We start from the raw sequence: 13,890 nt of genomic DNA, 5'->3' as shown, positions 1-13,890 counted from the left end.
ATTCATGCTAGGGGAATCTGCTGGCACTGCCGTCCACAGAGGGCGTCATATATTCACCTTGAAAGTTTGCCTGTGGCAGCACCTGATCAGCACACTCTTCGAGGAACTAGCTCTGGCTATGCTTCCTCAAGCAGCACTCTTTGCCAGGAAGTTTGCCTCCAGGGTGTAGACTACTTTCCCTTCTGAGGGAGAACTTCCCTGCATTTTCTTCATCACTAAGACTTCGACTGCTGTTGCTGTCTTCGCCTAGACTACCTACGCTCCTCCCCCCTTGCTAAGTCTCTCTTCCTTCAGGGGCGGAGCATAGTCTTAGGCAAGTCTCTCCTGCCACTCAGACTTCTCTTCAGAGGATTACTGCTTCCTAAGGTCAGCGTGCTGATACACCGGCCCCCAGGGGCGTCATCAAAGTGCGTCATCCCTTCTCCTTAGAAGTAAGCCTTACCCTCCGGTGAAGAGAAGTCTCTTTGGTTCTTGAGCAACGCAGCCTCCTCCTCCCATTGTCTTGGCCCTCGACCTTTGCCGTTCCTGGATCTTCTCCTGACGCTGCAGCTAATCCTCTTTGATCTTGGATTCTGTGGATCACTTGTGATCACCCACGGTGGATGTTCGCCCTAACAAAGGGGACATCCCTGTTCCTGACCTGCCTTCAACGTACCTGACGTGATGTTGCAAAACAGCCCTCGCCCTCGAATGCGCCTTTCTTCTCGCCGTTCCAGATCCAAGACTGGGCGCCAGCACTTGAAAGCTACACGCACTCTCTTAATAGCTCCCCAATGCCCTAGCGATCTCCTGTTCCCCGGGGGCGCTCCAGTAAGTTTTTGCTGTTCTCAGTACCAGCGTTTGCGGCCTCGCCAGTGTTCACCAGCTAATCCATGCTGGCCAGCGCACCTGTTATCTGCATCTGCGCTCGCCAGCCCGCCAGTCCACCAGCGCGCTCTAGCTCGCCCGCGCTCAATTGTACACCAACGTTCTCCAGCTTGTCAGCGCTCGCCAAAGCTCTCCAGGTTGTCGGCGCTTGCCGAAGCTCGCCTGCGCTCACCTGCATATGCCTGTGCACCAGCGGTTTCTGGCTCCCCAGGACTCTCCTGCGTAGCAGGACTTGCCTGCTCGCCAGCGCTCTCACGCGAGAGGCAAAACGAAAGAAAGGGTAAACTTTTTTGACAGGTCCCCATTGCACTATTTCCCTTCCTGCAAAAGCATTACAGTGCGCCCACTGGGAAAAGAGGGAAGAGGTCTTGCAGAATTGTTCAAGATTCCAAAGATGCATTCTTCGAAAGCGGATCCACCAGAACTACCATCGGTCAAGACTCTTCACAGGGAACCCTTGATCCCTTCCTCTTTAGGTTTTTCTGGCAGTACCACTCTCAGCAAACATGATCTGCACATTACACAAGTATGTCTTCTGTGGTTGGTGTCACATAAAATCATCTCTCCACTTGATGCCTCTATTCCAGCAATAGCAAAATCCTGACTACTTGCTGGAGGAAAAATCCCCTTTTCAGTTTCAGCAGGTAATGATCACTCAACCTCGAGCCTCGCCTTCAAACTGGAAGGCAGGGATATTCCCTCATCGTTAGATCCTTCCTCATTCATGCGGACATACAACCTTGCCTTTCCCCATTCGGAATTGAGACTTTCCTCTGAAAATGGTTTGAGTTCTTGGGTCTCTGATGGAACCACCTTATAGTCCAATTCACCAGGCAACAAATTTTCACCTGGTTTAGGTGTTCCTACTCACCTTGATAGTGGCCAAATGAGTCGAGGAACTTTATGGTCTCTTTTAACAATGTGCATTCATGTGAAAGGTGATGCTTTCGACATAGTGCATTTTGGAGAAGTGTGAAATGCAAAGTTTAATTTTGACTCCGAGTTTGTGGTCAAGAGACAATCTCCAGAGGTGACAGACCCTCTTGGAACCAGATATCCCAGATCATCTGTTCTGAAGCGTTTTATATTAACTTGTTAATTGATATTAGTGTTTTAGTACACTACAAAGTCAAAGAAACAACTAATATGAGAGCTTTCATTGGTTGTTTTAATTGCCTCATCTCTAATTTACTAAGTATGGTATGTTAGAAATAATCATAGATTGAGTATTTAAGGCATGGTTTAACTTTAAGCTTTTATTCTCTTTTGCAGTAGACTTTAACTTTAAACATTAGTCTTTGCCTAGTCAGTTCATGCTCTGAATGGCTTTGAAAGCTTCCAATATTATCCCTTTTCATAAGAATTGATTCTCGAGCTCTTATTTTTATTTAGAAGTTTAGAGTTTCATGATAAGGTTAATTTGTCTCAAATTATAATTATTTTTTTATTGAAATGGTTTTATCTCTTTATAAATTTTGTGGTTTGGGATTTTTTTCTTTATTTGTTAGGCTGTGAGAAATAAGGGTTTTTATTTTAGAAAGAAATATGAATCTGTCAAATATAATTTGGCTACTTTGAACATAATAGACTTATTCTATTCAACAGATAAAAGAAGGGTGATTTATATTTGGTTATTAATTTGTGCAATATTTCTTTTAATTTAGGAGAAATGGAAATATGGGATGTCTACATGTGCAGGTAGCAACTGGATAGTGAGGAGATAAAGAACTTTAGATATAACCCAGAGAGAATGGAATGCAAAACCCTTAGTCATAACTAAGTCCAGTACATGTAGAGAGAGCAATGAGGATCTGATGCTAGAAGGGTGGCACCAAGAGAGAGAGAGAGCACCAAGAGAGAGAGAGCAATGAGGATGGAATTTAATACACCCAGATATTCTTCTATCAACAGTTACAACACTATTGAATCTCACCAGTGGAGAGAATTAATAAACGAAGCAAAATCGCACTATAGAAAATGTTTGAAAATTTATGTAAAATAAAAAAACTATGTAAAATGTATTCATTGCTTTTTATTAAAATCAATTTATTATATTATATATTTACAGAATATTTTTACCTGTAACAAGGTTGAGGAAAAATTTTACATGGACTCTTGATGTAAATTCTTTTTTCTTTTCAATTTTTTTGCCACATTTTTTCTTTTCTTCTATTTTTTCGCGAGTATACACACACATGAGTAAATTTCAACTGTGTGTTAACATCCCCACTCTTTCTTCTATTCTTATTAGGTTTTTTTCTTCCCTCTGTCCTAGTTGGGTTTATATCTCCAGTTGTCTTTATCCCTCTTTGCTCTGCTAAAGTAGGAGTGTCTGACTGCAAGTGACTTCTCCTAACTCTCCTTGAGTAGCTCTGACAGCAGGTGTCTTGCCCACACTTTCTCCGACTGAGATCTCTCACTTTTTCTTCTGCCCCAGTAGGTGGTCTCTTCCAAATTCTCCATTCTTCCTCTAACAGTCCCTTCCACTCTTTCCTCTGAGTAAGGTACCTTCCAAACACAAGCATCTGAAAAATAAAATTAAAGTTTTATTTTAAATGTGGTTGAAAAGTTTGTTACATGTGCTGAAATGTTAGAAATTTTTCTCAATATCTATGCTACATTAAATTCTATGCAGATGTGTATACATAAGATTACCCCTGCGTTTAATTGACTAATATATTATGCATATTGCAAGGGTATAAGTTTTTAACAATTGTTAAAGGTTAAATAGCCTAAATATTTATTATCCATGGAATATTTGACCTGATCAACAGAAAAAAAAAAGAAAATTAAGTAAAAACAATTTTATCACTTGAACAAATATTAAAATTGTATTGTTCTTAGCATAAGCTTTTATCTCCAAAAATACACACTTTTAACTCCAACTGGGACTTGTAGGGTCAAGTAAAATTTTAATGCCTGCTTTGTATATTAACACTGTTAAGGGGTTATGTGCAACTACCTGAATTATTTCTAACATTTATAAAAATATTTAAAAGATACACCAACACAATGTGCATTATAATCTTGAAAATCTTAAAAGCTAATTTACGAACACAAACTACAGAGTCAAAATTATATTCAAATTCTGCGATATTACAATTTTGAAAGTAGCACCACTCCTGAATAGATCCTAATGCCGCTGCTACAAGCAGCACCAACCAGCTTTATTAAAAATCCATTGTGATTGTCAAAGCTGCTTGTGTAAAGTACCACATCCGTTTTATTTTTGCTTTATTACCATAAATTACAATAATGTAACTATGGCCCCTCTGATGGTCCAGCACTTTGCTGCAGTAGAGGGGCTTGAGTGTCTCAATGATGGGCTGGGCAATGGCGGTGGGGTAGTTTATCCACCCTGGCAGGCTCAACCATACCGCTAAGGCCAATTCTGAGAGACCAGACCAAGACTGGACCCCTATAGGCCTTCTCCTTTATTTCAGATAGGCAAAGGCTAGGAGAAGAAAACTCCAAAACCAAACCAAACCAAAACAAACAAGACCCCAACGGCGGAGCTTCCCAGCGCCAGCTCAAGAGGGCAATGCCTGTCGGGCAGGCAACAAGGTGAGCCTAGACATAACAAGAACCCGGCAGCCCGATGCAACCAACATCGGAGAAGCCGCCTGTCTCATATGTCTTAGCCGCGGTGAAAACGATGTGGGCCAAGTGTGTGTGCATGGCCGTTGCAAAGCCACGACCACCCAAAACAACATACCCAGCTACTGGCATTCTGTCGTTTCCTCCACCCTTCTTCTGATAGGAACCTAATGGCTAACGACAGAACCCAATACTCGGACACGAGTGGGCGCCGACGACGAACTATGGCCAATACGCAGATTGCTCGTTGTACAATGAAGTGAAAGATTGATGGCGATAGTGGTGGTAGCTTGAAGAAATTCAGTGGAAACGAAAGTAGCCATTGTCAAAATCCAGATAATAGCGAGAAGATTGTAAATATTGCGGCTGCATGTCGAGTATATCATTCAATAATTGGCCCAATTTATAAGATAACGAGTTATCTGATGGCAAATTATCTTAAAATTGTAGGCATTTGAGTGGGCAACGCATACGCCAAAATTTAACTCTAGGGGTAACTGTACGATAAAGATTTACGATCAATTCAAGTTAAAAACAGCCTCCCAGTTCCCATTGCATTCACTGGTTGAGGACAGTCTGTATTTCCTTTGCTTGTGAATAATTAGGAAGTAGTACAGAAAGTATAGTAAAACTCAATCAAGAAAACTTAACATTTTGTAAGGGTTTATTCCAAAACCGAGCCAATACAATGGCAAAGCAAACATTATCAAACAAAGACGACTGCAAATTAAAACCTTGTAGCAGTTCTAAACCACAGAATCATAACTGCCATCCTTATCTCAAGTACCAAATTTGAACACAAGCATGGACAGTTATAAATACGAAGCTATCAGAATTTCTCTTCTTGGACGATATTTTAACATCCTATGAGATTTCTCATGACCACTTATAAAATTATAAGTCGAAACCCATAAAGGGGAAAGTCTGCCTCCGGAACAAAATTCCTCGGCACTAAAATTATACAGGCCCCATGAAAATTAATCTGAGCACAGTCCCTGAATAACAGCCTGATTTAACATTATTACCTCAGATTCATAGCAAGTTTTTACCTTAGAAATGATATAAAAGGAGTATTTCACTAGGCGGCACAGGTCTGAGCCCAGAAAAACTAATATTAAGAGAGTCCAAAGAGAGAAACTGGAGAACTATTTTTCAAAAATTACTCAGAAATGTATATCCACTACATACAGGTGATAACTGGTTTCAGGCCAAAGGTCAGTAAACTAACCTACCTCAAAGTATGATATCCACTAAAGGGTAATCATTAGTTACGAGCCAAAGCTCAGCAAATTAACCCAATCTGGTCACCCACAAGACAGCCTTGTATTTAAGGATTGTTTTTCAAATTAAATTTGCCTATTGTAATGCCCTACAAAAAAAAAAAAAAAAAGGGAGGTTGGGGATTAACCATGGGAAATTAAATGCCTCTACTGCCATATGAAGTAGCCTTTTTTCCATAAGCCCTTTTTCCATAACATGATACAGGTGGGCTTGTTATTCCAAACGGGGAATGAAGCTTGGCAAACTAGTAATGAGCACCTGAACTAACTAGAACAAAGACAATATTTGTCTTACCTTGGGGATCAACTCAAAGATATCACTAATCTCAATCACATATTTGCTAGTCGTAAACACCAATGACAACCAGGTTATACCGTTGTAGGTTGCGGGTGACAGACTTCTGAAATAAAAAGACATATGAACAATAAAATCAAAAGGTACATTTTCATTAAAATCTTTTTTTTTTTTTCTATTTTCGGCCAAGGAATTAAATTTTTAAAAACTGCCATCAGCAAAGTGTAGTTGGGCTAATTGAGAAAGACAATAGTTACTTATTGTAAAGGTTAACTCGCACAAAAAAATAAATATGGTAAACATATTGCACAAAGAACAAGCAAATTAAGCAAAATTATGTAACAAAAAAGAGCACAGAATGGATTTTGACGAAGGAAAAATCTATTTCTGGGCGAGAGACCTGTGCCGCCCAGTGAAATGCTCCTTTAGCATCATTTCTAAGGTATATAACTGCTAAATATTACTAGAGAAAAAATTGCATAGGAATGCCAGGTATGAACCCAGCTCGCTCACCTGATAGGTGTCGGTATATAACTAGGGCGTGAAAATCACTAGCAGAGGTCTCGTACCAATTAGATATCTTCTCGTCAAATATCCCCGAAACCTAGAGGGGCCGTTCAAAGTCCACTAAAATACTTATTTAGAACCTGGGAGTGACTACATTTTCATTACCTAGCCCATAGTATCACAATAATTGTCATCCTACACAAAAATGTAGCAATACTTACATAATTTGCACACGCAGGGACAACGCTACCATTTATTTACTGAGCAGTGCAACAGTTTCTCTTCTAGTGCGACACTTTACTGTTCAAGACTTCTGACACACAAAATTGCATGTCTCAACCCATCTCATGAAACATTCTACCCCTGAAATGAAAATCTGTATCACAATGCAAGTATGATACTCTCTACCTTTAAAATTCAAGGTGAAAATGAATCGAGAATTCATGAGTACAGTATCTGATGACCTATAGTGACTAAAATCACTATGACCATTTACCCTAAAATAAAATTAATATTATTACTGTATTAGTAAAAGGAGAGCTTACCCAACCGAATGAGTCAAACTACTGTAGAAGCTTACAGAGCTGGCCCAAATGAGTTGCATTTAAATCTATCAGATCTGAAAGAGTCAACCTTGATTCTTATAGAGAGAAATGCCCGAGTCTTTAAAAAAGCAGAATGCTATAAGCCCAGGGGCTCCAACAGGGAAAATAGCCCCATGAGGAAGGAAACAAGGAAAAATAAAATATTGTAAGAGTAACGACATTAAAATAAATATCTCCTATATAAACTATGAAAACTTTAATAAAACAAGAGGAAGAGAAGAAGATAGAATAGTGTGCCCGAGTGTACCCTCAAGTAAGAGAACTCTACCCAAGACAGTGTAGAGAAGCTATGGCACTACCCAAAACTAGAGAACAAGGGTTCGATTTTTGTGTACTTCTCCTAGAAGAACTGCTTACCATAGCTAAAGACTCTTCAACCTTTACCAAGATGAGAGTGGCCACTGAACAAATACAGTGCAGTAGTTAACCCCTTAGGTGAAGAAAGAATTGTTTGATAATCTCAGTGGTGTCAGGTGTATGAGGACAAAAGAGATTATGTAAGAATATGCCAGACTATTCGGTGTATATGTAGGCAAAGGGATAATGAACTGTAACCAGAGAGAAGAATCCAATATAGTACTGTCTGGCCAGTCAAAGGAGCCCATAACTCTAGTGGTAGTATTTCAATTGATGTCAATTACTAATAAAATGGCTGCTTGTTTAGACTTAACTACTGATGCTCAGGTAAGTAATGATGATGGAATGGTTTTATGAGGACACTAATGTATAACCAACATCCATTAAAGATATCAGGCCAACTGTATATAGTAATCCCTAATCCCTCGCCATATCACAGCACACACATCGCTCCCTCAGTACATCCTGGATTTATAAATATCATTCATGTTATTCAGTATCACTGACTCTTTATATCACAGTGACCTAGGAAATCTTAAGGTTTATGATTTTTCATGTTTTAATTTTTGGTTAAAAAAGGGATTTTGACGAAGGAAAAATCTATTTCTGGGGAGAGACCTGTGACGCCCGGCGAAAAAGTCCTTCTTTGTACTTTTTCTGATATAAATCTTCCAAATATACCAGAGAAAATTAAAAGCATGGAATGCAGAGGTTACAACCCTCGCGCGAGCACCTTGTTGGTGTCGTATATCTAACAAGGGCGTTTGTAAAACACTATTCACAGGCTGTCTTCCATTTAGATAATCCCTTCATCAAAGGGGGAGGGCCGTGACAGGCCCTAGAGAATACAGTTGGGTTACCCTACCGACACCCACCACTCGCGCTCACTAGGTCATCCTTCTGCAAGAACATATGGCTTGGCAAGGAAAGGGTGGGTCCGTACAAAAATAATCGGGAAGGGTTTCGCCGGGCGTCACAGGTCTCTCCCCAGAAATAGATTTTTCCTTCGTCAAAATCCCTTTTCTGGGTCGAACCTGTGACGGCCGGCGAAAAAGTACCAGAGAATGCCTTCCAAGCCCAATAAATTAATAACATAATGAGGAGAATACAATCACCATGTACGACAATACTATGATATAATAAAGTAACCGTCCAATTACCAACCAGCCAAATGACATAGGGAACGTAAGGTTAAATAGTAATGACGACAAGGAACCAACTGAGTGTCGAATCGCAAAAGGCATCAAACCTTACATGTCTAAGTATATCTAAACATTAAAGGAACGGTAACTACAATAACAGTTAAACCATAGGAATTAAATATGGCAAATATCATAGGGCTAACGAACTACCAAGGAGAGCGGCGACGTGGTGTGAGTGGCGGGTAGGAGGGAGAAGAGAAGAGATGGAAGAAAGGAAGAAGAGGAGATTAATGGGGAGAGATAAGGCTCCCCTCTGCCATCGTTGGGTATTTAAGGGCCTGTAAGATCTTTAGATATTGGCGTTTGACAACCATAGGGGATTTCCAACCCGTATATTTTTTAAAATCATCAAAGACCCTGTTCTGGAAATCATTGTTGGAGGCATCTACTGTCCGTATATCATGAGCCTGGGGAAATGATTCCGGATTAGTATGTTTAATGAAGTAGAGGATTTGTTGCCTGATACCGTGAATGGAAATAGTACCTCCTTGTTCCCTGATAACCAAGGAGCCAGACGAGCGGGTGGCAGTTCTAGCTAAAAAGGGGCTTGAGAGTGTGACTGTACACGGAGAAAAAACCTGGGGATGAAGAATAATCTTCCGAGAGGAGCACCTATTTTGCGGATCCTCATTTTTTAGCTAGGGAAGCTTTGTCTGGAAAGGAGTACTTCGGCTGAAGGGAGGAAATCTATGTTTTCCGGGTTTCGTGAGAGCTGCTAGTTCTGATGTTCCATCACCTGAGGCCATAGCCGTTAGAAATAAAGTCTTCCTAAGAAGAGTGATATAAGAGCAGGATTCATTGTCCGTGTCCATCGCAAGTTTGAGAACACCGTTCATAGACCAAGAGTCCTTTTGTGGCCGAACCGAAGGTCGAAGCCTAGCACATGTTTTTGGGGTTGATGAGAAATAGGAATCAGCTAGGTTAATGTTGAACCCAACAAGGTAGATCTTCTTCAAAGCTGACTTGATGGTGGTTAAAGTGCTAACTGTTAGGCCTTTGTCAAATAGGAACCTCAAGAAAGAGATGGCTAAATGCGGGGACATACGAGTATGGTCTGCACTCTTAGGGGACCTACTAGTTGTTAACGGCCGAATCATATTGGCGAATTGTCGAGTCCCTTTTTGTCCCATTCGATGAAGAGATCGTTTCCGGTTCAATGTTCGCATCTCTACGAGCTGCCAACTTCCTGTAGTCCACAAAGTTAGAGTTTTGGCTATCCTTGAGTAATCTGACACAGTGAGTTTGGATACTCGGGTCAGTTTGAGGAACGGGATCCGGATGGGACTGAGTTTCAACTCGAGGAGGAGAGGAAACCAACTGTTCTTGGCCAGTGAGGTGGTACTAAAGCCACTGCGCCCGGGAAGGAGCGTAGTTTGTGTAAAAGTTTTTAGAAGATTCCCTGGGGGAGATAGGGAAATCTTCTTCTAATGGTTCCAATCCCGGGGTAATGCGTCCATGGCATAAGCCCGAGGGTCCAGGGTTGGGGTCACATAACAAGGAAGTTAGTGATTCATCTGAGTTGCGAATAGATCTACCTGGAGGCCTGGAACGAGCCTGAGTATCCACCGGAATGAAATTATGTCTAGAGACCATTCTGACTCCAGTGGATCCGTCCTGGATAGTGAGTCCGCTCTCACATTCTGGCCTCCCGCTAGGTGAGGTGCTGACAGGAACCAGTTCTCTTCTGTTGCCCAGGCGAAGATAGTGACCAGGATCTGATTCAGGTTGGGTGACTTGGATCCTCCCCTGTTGACGTAGTGTACTGCGTCTGTGCTGTCTGACACTACTCTGATGTGGGTCGACCTCGGAGGAGAGTCTCTCTTCAGGGTCAAGAACACTGCCATGGCTTTGAGAACAATGATATGGGACTGTTTCATGGAGAGTGACCAAGAACCTGAAACATCTGATGTTCGGAGTAATCCCCCCCATCCACTTAGAGACGCGGCTGTATGGAATGTCACTTGTGGAGGAGGGAATTGTAGAGGAACCGATTTGGAGAGGTCCTTCGGTTCGGACCATGGGCGTAGTCTCATTTTCAAGACAGAGGGGATCTTCGAGACCATGTCTCTTATAGGTACTGTAGCTCTCTTTCTCCAAACTCGATTGATGTCTTTGAGTTTGGCTTTTATTAGATCTGTTACTGAAGTGAATTGGAAAAGTCCGAGGATACTTTCTAAGGCTCTTCGGACACCTGTTTGTGTTTGAGAAAATTTTTTGATCTTGGAAACTATTCCTCTTACCTTTTGGAAGGGAGAGACAACGTGTGCTTCGAAAGGTCCCACTGAATGGTTAACCATTCTAAGCGGACTGATGGTTGCAGGCGAGATTTTTTGGAGATTGACCCGAAATCACAGGTTGTCGAGATATTGGAATAATTCCTTCGTAGCTCTGTTGCCTTCTATGACCGGCCGGGCCCAAATGAGCCAACCGGCCATATAAGCAATGATCTGTATCTCTTGGTTCCTGAGTTGTTCTAACACTCTCTCTCCTAGTTTTGTGAATATCCTGGGATCAATGTTGAGGCCAAAGGGCATGTCTTGAACACAAAGGCTTTCCTGCTTAGGCGGAAACCCAGATAAGAAGAGAAGTTTCGAGCTAAAGGCGCAAGATAATAGTCGTCGGTAAGATCGACAGAGGTGGTGACGGTCCTACGGGGAAGTAAGGTCCGTACCTGAGAGATAGTCAACATCCGGAACTTGTCGCAGAGAATGTAAGAGTTTAGCTTGACAAGTACAGGTCCACTCTCAATGCCGCTAAGCCTTTCTTCGGAATTGTGAACAGGTGGCTTTGGAACTTCAGTGATCGATCCCGTTTGATTGCTTCTTCTTGAGTAACCCTGTGGTGTACTCTTCCAGGATGGGAGTGGATTTCTGGGAGAAGGTCACTGGTGGAGGAGGAGGACCTTGTGGCCATTTTCACCTCAAACCTTTAGAGATTATGCTATGAGCCCACAGACCGAAGGTCCAATGGTCTCGAAAGTGGTAAAGTCTACCCCCTACCGGGACCACCGCGTTGTGAGGGGGTGAATCTAGGTACTTTCCTTCTCCGAGCCCCCTTTTTTCTAGGGCCGTCTCGATGGCGAGACTGTCTTCTACTCCTGTAACTTCCTCTCTGGTGTCCATGAGAGGAGCCTGAGGGTTCGGATCTAGGGCTGTACGCAGGTAAAACATCCCAACGGGGTTGGGCTGTGTACCTGGGGAATCAGTGAGGTAGACCACCTGATGAGGGGGATTTGGATGCATAGACGTCGAATCGGAGGGAGGCTGTGATGACGAGTGGGTAACCGACTATCGATTCCTGTCTGATAGAGGCCTCAGACAGAACGTATTTCCCACAACTAACCCGATCAGACCATCAAACGTGTAGGTCGAATTGGAAGGGCAGATCTTGGAATTATCGTAACCCCCAGACTGACAACATCCTGGTCCAGACAGATCGGGCCTGCCCTTTAGGAAATAATACTGTTACCTTCGGTACCTTGTCTAACCTAACCAAGGCAATCTCTTTCAATCGAATGAATCCGTTGAACGGGAATTCTAGTACCTGGGAGTAAATTCTAGGTCCCCCAGAGGGAGGATGTCTATGCCATCCAGATTTATGGTACCATCTATATATGGAACATGTAAGGCAAATCTCTATGCGTTGTTTTTATCGAAGGAGGTTACTTCGATATGCCTGGGGCTGTAGGGGGAAACTTCTGAGTTCCTGAACGGATCTGACTCACTACCATACTTTTGAGCTCCGTCATAGCCCCTTGGTTTTCCCTAGAATGTGTTGCTTTTAGCAGTCACGGTTTATGCAGGGTAACATGAACATCAGGATCCATTAAGGGTCCTAGGTCGGTGACGTAGGTAATTGCAAAGCTGAAGGCTCAAAATTCATCCCCACCTACCTGCCCGTCCATGGGGTCGTCGTCCAACCTTAGAGAAGACACTCTGAGGAGATAGGGACCTCTAGATGGAGCATTTCTTCCCAACCTTGATAACCAAGGGCGGAGAGCCTCTCTTGCAGGCCAGAGAGATTCATCATCATCCTGACGGGAACCATGTAAGCGAACCTTCTGTAAAAGAAAGGGGACATAAGTCTGGATGTTCCTTGAACTTTGGTTAATGATCCTATTCACAGGCTGGGATCAGCTGTATAACTCATAAAAATCAATTTTAAAGAAAAATCATTTAATGTACTATCTTTTGGGGTATAGTTCGACACTTGTATTCATGAAATGTGACACTGTTGGCGCATCCGCCACAGGTTGGCCACCCCTGACTCAGACGTTCAGAACCGGGTCTAACATTATTTACTGGCTATTAGTATTCTATTGATTCATCTGTTCACTGACCAGAGTTTCAAGGAACAGTAGATAGCCTCTCATGGCATGGTTAGTCTCGACCCGGCCCTTCATTAGAAGGGGCCAACGTTTGGTTCCCAGTTCTGAGTGGAAACTTATTTCTATTTGAACACTATGTTGTATGGATATTTATTCATATTTAGGCATAGTTAGAATTGAATATGTATAAATATAGGCATAATCAATTTATTTCTATTTGAACACGATGTTGTATGAATATTTATTCATATTTAGGTATAGTTAGAATTGAATATGCACAAATATAGGCACAATCAATTTATTTCTATTTGAACACTATGTTGTATGGATATTTATTCATATTTAGGCATAGTTAGAATTGAAAATGCATAAATATAGGCATAATCAATGTATTTCTATTTGAACACGATGTTGTATGGATATTTATCCATATTTATACATAGTTAGAATTAAATATATGCATAAATATAGGCATAGTTATGTTCATATATTTTTATTTGGACTTTCAAGAATAACTAATGAATATTACCAACGCAAATTCAAAGTGTCATTAAAGTAAGTACAGTTTACTTTGTATTCATGTTAAATCCTTTCCTTTACAGCAAAACAAGAGATTGGCCCCCTGTGGTCTGAGTGAGCTCTGTCTGTACCGGAGCTCCGGTAACAATCCCCGGTACAAAGGTCCGTCATAGTGACAACGTGAACACCAGAGGAAAACTAATATTAACCTCAATGCTGATCGCCTGTACGATATCCGGTTAAGCCGGAGATTCGATGAAAAGGATCGTAATAACGATATTGTGATTATTTATGAAAAAGGGGTTCATACCCTGATTCTGACCGTCTGATTGAT

General features: G+C 41.8%; 1 long non-coding RNA gene across 2 annotated transcripts in view; it reads right to left on the bottom strand.

Annotated features, from left to right (window-relative positions):
* Window positions 1-5,971: 5,971 nt before the first annotated feature.
* LOC137628333 (uncharacterized) overlaps window positions 5,972-13,890 on the bottom strand; it is a 33,539-nt gene continuing 25,620 nt past the window's right edge. For both annotated transcript variants that reach the window (XR_011041336.1, XR_011041335.1), the window contains exons 2-3: window positions 6,768-6,909; window positions 5,972-6,145 (exon numbers count right to left, since the gene is read on the bottom strand). This is a non-coding gene — a long non-coding RNA (uncharacterized lncRNA). The remainder of the gene's footprint in view (window positions 6,146-6,767; window positions 6,910-13,890) is intronic.

This window comes from Palaemon carinicauda, chromosome 36 (assembly GCF_036898095.1).
Source record: "Palaemon carinicauda isolate YSFRI2023 chromosome 36, ASM3689809v2, whole genome shotgun sequence".
Taxonomy (NCBI): Eukaryota; Metazoa; Arthropoda; class Malacostraca; order Decapoda; family Palaemonidae; genus Palaemon; species Palaemon carinicauda.
Note: the sequence above shows the minus strand (reverse complement) of the source record. Positions and strands in the feature narration are given on the sequence as shown.